Below are 7500 nucleotides of genomic sequence, written 5' to 3' on the forward strand. Positions count from 1 at the left end.
ACAGTTCTATAAATAAATACATGTACAAAACTCCACACATCCCAATTACAACAAATTATTTCATTATATTACTTACTTACTTACTAACACACACACACACACACACACACACACACACACACACACAGATTGTATTTGGGCAGTAAAGAAAGGTCAGATCTTATCCACTTTCTGCTGCTTTTAATTCTTTTTGATTACTGCTTAACACTTCTGAGAGCCAAGGAGCAGCGAAAAATGCCAATTTAATTGTTAATTTTACATGAAGTGTGGGAGCAAGTAGAGGACAGAAGGAAAGTGTAGCGGAGTGATGTGGAGATCATCAGGTTTTGGTTAGTGACAGAACGTTGAGAGTATAATGCGAGAATAAAGCTGTAATTAAATCAAGTTTCCTCAGCAGCCTGGCAGTTCCAGGTCCCACCTACCACCAATGTTTGAGATATAGAGATATAGGATGCAGATATAAGAAACCTTGAGAGGAACCAGACTCAAGAGGGAACCTCATCCTCATCTGGGTTCCACCGAATGTCCATTTATTACAGATAAACAATGTTGAGGTGCAGTGATGGAGATCAAAGCAAACTGTAGTCCTGAGTCAGTGTAGCAGACTGTTGATATTAACTACAGTCCAAATCCATCCTAAAAGCTCCTGATCTTTCTCCGGAATTTCATGGATCTCCAGGGCGTTGATGTGAAACATCTCCAGCTGCACAGAGTCCACAGTCCAATCAAAGAGAACATCATTCAGAGGCAGACCAGGACAAAGTGGGAAGATCCAAGGATAGGAGCAGAAACAGTGGTCACTGAAACCTCAGGAGCATGTTCAACTCGATGAGAGAGAGAGAGAGAGAGAGAGAGAGAGAGAGAGAGAGAGACAGGGAGACATACACAGTCCTGTCTGCCAGCAGTGTTTAGAGGCAGAACCGCACCTTCCTCACTGAACGCACCAAATACAATCACATTCAAACCCAATTCTTCACCAACATCAACCAAATCATCCCCAATTTTAACTTCCTCTCAGCCCCCGACAAACTGCGCCACACCTGAGTTGCACACCTGCCACCAGGTGAGTAACAGTGTGTGACCATGTCATCTAATGTATGCACACACACACAAACACACGCACAGTGTGCATTGATCTATTATTCTAATTTTTCTACTTTTTAATTTTTATTTTATTATTATTTTATTTTATTTTTTATTTATTTTAAGTATTCCTTTATAACTCTATTGTTTTCAAATTGTTATTATAGTCAGATTGATTAAAAAAGGTTCAATTTATAGAGTGTACAACATTCCTGACATTGAACAGCCTTGTCTTATCCCTCTGTACACTCTAAAAGGGGCAAATACACCACTATTAACCTTCAGTACACTCTCAATTTCAATGTGTAACACCTTGATCATGGCTCTGAAACCAGAGCCATGATCAAGGTTGAACCCAAAGCTTTCCAGCACCTTCCACAAGTATTCATGCTCAACCCGGTCAAAAGCCTTTTCCTGCTCTAGGAAAATCAGACCAGTCTTCATGCCCAATAGCCTGGAGACATCGTGAATGATTTGCTCCAAGCTGACTGTCTGCTGGTGAATTTCAGAAGGCTCTGACATGATTCTGTTTGCACAGCATGCATGAATCTTTTATGTCCATACTTTTGTTCTTAACTGAAGAACTTAGAAGGAGCATCCATCTAGGTCACGTTTTTAAAGCATAAAGCTTTTAGAGATCTGGGAATGTCTCTTGTGACATTGAGAGTCTACTGTTGACAGAATCCTTTGATTTGTGCTTTAGTTACATCCCACCACTGCTGTAGGGAGTTAAAAGCTGTCCTCTCCACTGCTTCTCTTTCTCTCCCCATCCCGAAGCATTCTGTGGTTGCTCCAGCAAGATTGTGGACCTTTAAAGAAGTAGATGCTGACCCCACAAACATTCCGAATCATCTAGAGACGTACCAGTGCCAATTGGATCCCACTTCATATGGAGTTTGAACACTGGACCTCCAGGAGTGTTTAAAGGCTCTGGCATGGAGAAGCTGGTGTTGGATCTGTGATGATCTCAAATGTTGAGCTATTTTATGAGTTGCTCAGTAGTTTTATAACCATAATGACTGTAAAAGACTGTAGAAAGATCGTTACTTATAATCACACACTCCAGTGCTCATGTTAGTTCTCACTCTCCAGTGTTCTGTAGTGTTTAAAGACTATAATCACACTCTTAATGTCACCCAAATGAGTATGAGGTTCTGCTTTTGAGTCTGGTTCCTATCAAGGTTTCTTCCTTATAACATCTAAGGGAGTTTTTCCTTGCCACAGTCTCCATGGTGCTCATCAGGGATAAACACACACCGTTCACCTTCACTCTTAAATTCTGTAAAGCTGCTTTGAGACAATGTGTGTTGTGAAAAGCGCAATAGAAATAAACTTGACTCCCTCTAATAAAACTAATTTCTAATCATGTCCGTCGTCGTCACTCCCAACGAACATCTCAACATCTTCAGCTCTGCTACCTCCAGCTCCACTTCCTGTCTTTTACTCAATGCCACTTTCTCTAATCCATACAACATCTCAGGTCTCACCACAGTCCTATAAACTTTCCCTTTCACTCTCACAGATACTCTTCTATCACAAATCACTCCTGCTATCACTCTTCTCCACCCACTCCACCCTGCCTGCACTCTTTTCTTCACTTCTAACACACTCTCCATTACTTTGCACTGTTGAACCCAGGTACCTGAACTCCTCCACCTTCTCCACCTCTTCTCCCTGCAACCGCACCCCTCCACTGCCCTCCCTCTCATTCACACACATGTACTCTGTCCTACTCCTACTGACTTTCATTCCCCTTCTCTCCAGCGTGTTCCTCCACCTCTCCAGGCTCTTCTCCACCTGCTCCCTACTCTCACCACAAATCACAATATCATCCGCAAACATCATAGTCCATGGAGACTCCTGTCTGACCGCGTCCTTCAACCTGTCCATTACCACTGCAAACAGGAAGGGGCTCATCACCAATCCTTGATGCAGCTCCACCTCCACCTTGAACCAGTCTGTCGTTCCTACTGCAAACTTCACTGCTGTCACACTGTCCTCGTACATGTCCTGCACCACCCTCACATACTTCTCTGACACACCAGACTTCCTCATACAATACCACAACTCCTCACTCCACCCTGTCGTACGCTTTCTCTAAATCCACAAACACACAATTCAACTTCTTCTGACCTTTTCTATACTTCTCCACCAACATACTCAAAGCAAATAAGGTAAATGAGGTAAAGTTTGGTGTTCCTTAAGGATCTGTCTTAGGCCCATTGCTTTTCTCTTTATATATGCTGCCTCTTGGTGAAATTATTCATAAACATGGGATTCGCTTCCATTGCTATGCTGATGACACACAGCTGTATATTTCAGCAAAGCCAGATGAGAGAGATCAGCTTAACAATGTTGAGAAGTGTGTAAAGGACATTAGACAGTGGATGCTTAATAACTTTCTTCTGCTCAACTCAGATAAGACGGAAGTACTTTTACTAGGACCACATGCAGCTAGAAGTAAACTTTCCGATTATGTAGCATCTCTGGATGGTGTTTCTGTTTCAGCATGTACGGCTGTCAAAGACCTTGGTATGATTATTGACCCGAGTCTTTCCTTTGAGGCTCACGTGAATAAAATCACCAGGATCGCCTTCTTTCCCCCTAACCCTAGAAATATGATGTCGTTACAGGATGCAGAAAAACTAGTTCATGCTTTTGTTACTTCTAGATTAGACTACTGTAACGCTTTACTGTCTGGGTGTGCGAGTAAGTGTATAAATAAGCTTCAGTTAGTTCAGAATGCAGCAGCAAGGGTCCTCACTAGATCTAGGAAATACGACCACATCACCCCTGTTTTAATCATCTACACTGGCTCCCAATCAAATCTCGCATTGATTATAAAATATTACTACTGACGTATAAAGCACTTAATGGTCTCGCACCGCAGTATCTGAGTGAACTTCTGTACCAGTATGATCATCCACGCCTACTTAGATCAAAAGGTGCTGGCTATCTGTTGGTTCCTCAAATAATGAAGACTACAGCAGGGGGCAGATCTTTCTCTTATAAAGCCCCACAGTTATGGAACAGCCTTCCAATCAGTGTTTGGGACTCAGACACAGTTTCAGTGTTCAAGTCGAGGCTGAACACATTTATTTAGTGGAGTCTTTAGTCAGTAGGTGTTTGTAAGGTAAAGGAGCAGATCTGGAGGGAGCATGGATATGGAGTGATCCTGGTATATTTGTATGCTGTCGTCCCCTCACTCTCCCACATTCACTCAGGTTTGTTGACGGTGGTGTGGTGGGTCGTCTCTTATCCCAGAGATCCTCATGTCTGTGTTACCTTCTGGTTCTCCCTTTTAGTTATGCTGCAATAGCGAGTCTTGCCGGAGTCCAAACTGCACAGTGACATTAACTTTCATACACCAATAGTTACACTTAATAATCCATATCCTTCTCTTCCTGTCACCCCTCTTCTCTCTCTCTCGATCGAGTTAAACATGCTCCTGAGACTCCAGTGACCACTGTTCCTGCCCCTCTCCCCTCCGTGGATCTTCCTACTTCGTCCAGGCCTGCCTCTGGATAGTGTACTCTTCGACTGGAGGCCACTCTGTGCAGCTTGGGACGGTTTCTCATCAACGGCTTGGGTGGTTCCACGAAATTCTGGAGTAAGAACGGGCGCTTTGAGGATGGATTGGACTGTAGTTAATGTCAACAGTCTCCTACACTGACTCAGGATACAGTTCGCTTCTGATCATCATCACTGTACTCCGCAACATTGTATATCTGCTTCAAATGGACAGTCGGTGCAACCCAGATGAGGATGGTTCCCTCTTGAGTCTGGTTCTTCTCAAGGTTTCTTCCCTATGCCATCTCAGGGAGTTTTTCCTTGCCACAGTTGCTCATCAGGGACAAACGTACCTACAAAGAACATATTTACTTTTAATCACCACAATATCTGTGTAAAGCTGCTTTGAGACAATGTTCATTGTTAAAATCGCTATACAAATAAACATGAATTGAATTGATTTGAAATAATGCATCTGTGGTGCTCTTCCTCGGCATGAAACCATACTGTTGCTCACAGATGGTCACCTCTTCTCTCAGCCTGGCTTCCACTACTCTTTCCCATAACTTCATGGTGTGATTGATCAACTAAATTCCCCTGTAGTATTATGAACAATACTCAATATTATTAACTCCCCACTATCTTTAGGTCACGTCCCTAAATCCCTCAAGTTAGCAGTTATTAAGCCCCTCATTAAAAAACCTAATCTGGATCCAAACAGGCTATCGAATTACAGACCCATTTCAAATCTCCCATTTATGTCTAAGATTTTAGAAAAGATTGTCGCTGCCCAGTTCTGTTCCCACTTGCAAGAGAACAATATCTTTGAAGAATTTCAGTCAGGTTTTAGGCTCCATAATAGCACAGAAACTGCCCTAGTTACAATCACTAACGACCTGTTTTTAGCTTCAGACCAAGGCTTCATCTCGCTGTTGGGTTTACTAGATCTTAGTGCTGCATTCGACACTATGGACCATGATCTCCTCCTAGATCGCTTACAGAATTACATCGGCATTCAGGGACAGACATTAAGCTGGTTTAAATCCTACCTGTCCGATCGTTACCATTTTGTAGAATTAAATGAAGAGTTATCCAGGCTAATGCTAGTAAATTATGGCATGCCGCAAGCCCAGTCTTCTAACACGCTGCAATCCGTCACGCTCCCTGAGATCTCAAAACTCTGGACTTCTAGTAGTTCCTAGAATAGCAAAGTCCACTAAAGGTGGTAGAACATAGTCACATTTAGCTCCTAAACTCTGGAATAGTCTTCCTGACAGCGTTCGGAGCTCAGACACACTCTCCCAGTTTAATCGCAGATTAAAGACGTATCTTTTTAGCGAGTTTTACACATAACACACCACATCATAACCTTGTGCTCCAGAACATCTGATCACATCACATTATCAACTTGTGCTGTTAATATCATGAACAGCAGCTACGCTAATTCCTCTCCACTGCTTCTCTTTCTCTCCCCATCCCGAGGCTTCCTGAGGTTGGCCAGCTCCAGTCACGTCCCACCTCATTAAGATTATGGACCTTTAAAGAAGTAGATGCCGAACTCGCAAACATCCTGAACTATCTAGAGACGTACCAGTGCCAATTGGATCCCGCTACATGTGTGGTTTTGACATTGGACCTCCTGGAGTGTTTAAAGGCTCTGGCATGGAGAAGCTGATGCTGGATCTGTGATGATCACAAATGTTGAGCTCATAAAACTAGGAGCTACTAACCATATAGACTGTATAAGACTGCAGAAAGAACATTACTTATAATCTTATACTCCAGTGCTCATGTTAGTTCTCACTCTCCAGTGTTCTGTATTGTTGAAAGATTTATGATCAAACTCTTGATGTCACCCAGATGAGGATGGGTTCCCCTTTTGAGTCTGGTTCCTCTCAAGGTTTCTTCCTCATAACATCTAAGGGAGTTTTTCCTTGCCACAGTCGCCATGGCTGCTCATCAGGGATAAACACACACCATTCACCTTCACTGTTGATTTCTGTAAAGCTGCATTGAGACAATGTCTGTTGTGAAAAGCGCTATACAAATAAACTTGACTTGACTTGATTTGTAGTTACTGCAGGTCTGCACATCTCCCTTATTCTTAAAGATCAGTACCAGCACACTCCTCCTCCATTCCTCATCTTCTCACCTTCCAAAATCTTGACAAATAAAATTTGATTTGATTAGATTTGAGTCAACACATTTCCATCTCCATCCTTTATTGCTCTAACTTGCAGCACATCCTTCCCAGCTCGGTCTCTCTGCCTGGCCAATTGCTACAAATCCTTTTCTCCTTCCTCAGTGTCCAATGTCTCCTACAGCTCCTTATATGCCTTTTCCTTGGCTTTCACCACATCCCTCTTCACCTGCTGCTGCATCTCCTTGTTCTCCTGCCTATTTTTCTCATCACTCTGTCGATCCCAATTCTGTTTCTCCAACCTCTTTCTCCTTCTGCTCTCCTGCACTTCCTCATTCCACCACCACATCTCTTTGTCTTCCTTTCTATTTCCAGATGTCACACAGAGTACCGTTCTAGCTGTCTCCCTTATCACTTCTGCAGTAGTTGCCCAATCATCTAGCACCTCCTCACCACCACCAAGCTCCTGTCAGACCTCTTCCCTGAACCTCACACTACACTCTTCCTCCTTCAGTTTCCACCATCTTATTCTTCTTTCAGTCTGTCTAGCTACACTGTCCCCCGCCAACACCTTACAGTCTCCAATCTCCTTCAGGTTGCATCTCCTACATAGAACCTTCCTCCACTCTTATACGTCACCCTATGATTCTTCTTCTTCTTAAAATACGTGTTCACCACTGCCATTTCCATCATTTTAGCAAAATCTACCACCATCTGCCCTTCCACATTCCTCTCCTTAAAGCCATACCTACCATCACCTCCTCATC

The sequence above is a fragment of the Silurus meridionalis genome, chromosome 13 (assembly GCF_014805685.1).
Source record: "Silurus meridionalis isolate SWU-2019-XX chromosome 13, ASM1480568v1, whole genome shotgun sequence".
In the NCBI taxonomy this organism is placed as follows: Eukaryota; Metazoa; Chordata; class Actinopteri; order Siluriformes; family Siluridae; genus Silurus; species Silurus meridionalis.